This window comes from Etheostoma spectabile, unplaced genomic scaffold, assembly GCF_008692095.1.
Source record: "Etheostoma spectabile isolate EspeVRDwgs_2016 unplaced genomic scaffold, UIUC_Espe_1.0 scaffold172, whole genome shotgun sequence".
Taxonomy (NCBI): Eukaryota; Metazoa; Chordata; class Actinopteri; order Perciformes; family Percidae; genus Etheostoma; species Etheostoma spectabile.
In genome coordinates, this window is record NW_022605573.1 from 1,348,403 (window position 1) to 1,349,371 (window position 969).

The 969-nt window shown below is 40.2% G+C and overlaps 1 protein-coding gene across 1 annotated transcript in view; it reads right to left on the minus strand.

Moving 5' to 3' along the window:
* Positions 1–969, minus strand: part of LOC116685741 (protein FAM222B) — a 13,563-nt gene that overhangs the window by 1,241 nt on the left and 11,353 nt on the right. The window contains exon 3 of the mRNA XM_032510656.1: positions 1–969. This exon is cut by the window's left edge and continues 1,241 nt beyond it; it is cut by the window's right edge and continues 3,117 nt beyond it. The gene's annotated coding sequence lies outside the window, so the exon portion shown is untranslated.

Here is a 969-nt window from a genome sequence, read left to right on the forward strand (position 1 = left end):
CCCCCCCCCCCCCCAACTTGCATTATTTGAAGTAACTTGCTTGCTTACTTGCAAGTGATCAATTTGCTTTTCCCATAAACCCACCATTTTAATATTAATGGGATGCCATTCTGTTTCACATTAGCTACAGATAAAAAGGGGCTAATGGAGTTTCTGCTCCTTTTTGCCAAATGTTAGGCATTAAAAGTGATTTCTAGAGTTCAAGTAGGACCGTCTACAGAAATACGACAAAAAAAACTAATATTTATAACTACTTCAAAAGCAATTCTTATAATAGAACACACAACAGGGCACTTTAGACTTTCCAAACATAAGAGAAACTACTTGAGAAACTACATGGAGAATGGGACGTGTTTGCCAGTGCTGGCTTTGTCTTATTTATTTTAACAAAAACTTAGAGATGCACTGATCCAACCTTTTCCACTTTTAAATCGTATGAAACTGTCAAATCTGAATTGACTGACAACCTCTGAGTCTGTGCAGCTCTAGAGTTGGATACGTCACTGTGCTGAAGGGACTGGATCACAGTTGTGTGAGGCAACATCAGGCTTGACTCAAACATTGCGTTCCTAACTAAAACAAACATGCGTTTACTGAATTGTTCATTTGAAATAAATCCTGCAGTGGCAACGAAGCAAAAAAATCTTAAATGCAGCAACATATTGCTTAAAACTGACAGGAATTAAAATCACAGTATGTAATGTAGATAAACAGAATTAAATAGATCGGTCGCCACGTTCAGTGATACCTAATCCATCTTTTTCTGTCAGTATTGGCCGGATATCTCAGCTTCGGATCGGTGCATCTCTACTAAAGTTCTGTTTAACAGTGACAGGGAGCCGGTTTTGCACACTGATCACCTGTGGAACCATGCAGGAAGTGCTTGAACCACTCACGGTGCAGTTCAGGAACCATGTTGTATTCCTGATGGAGTCGTGGCTCGTTACCGAGTGCACACCACCACTACGG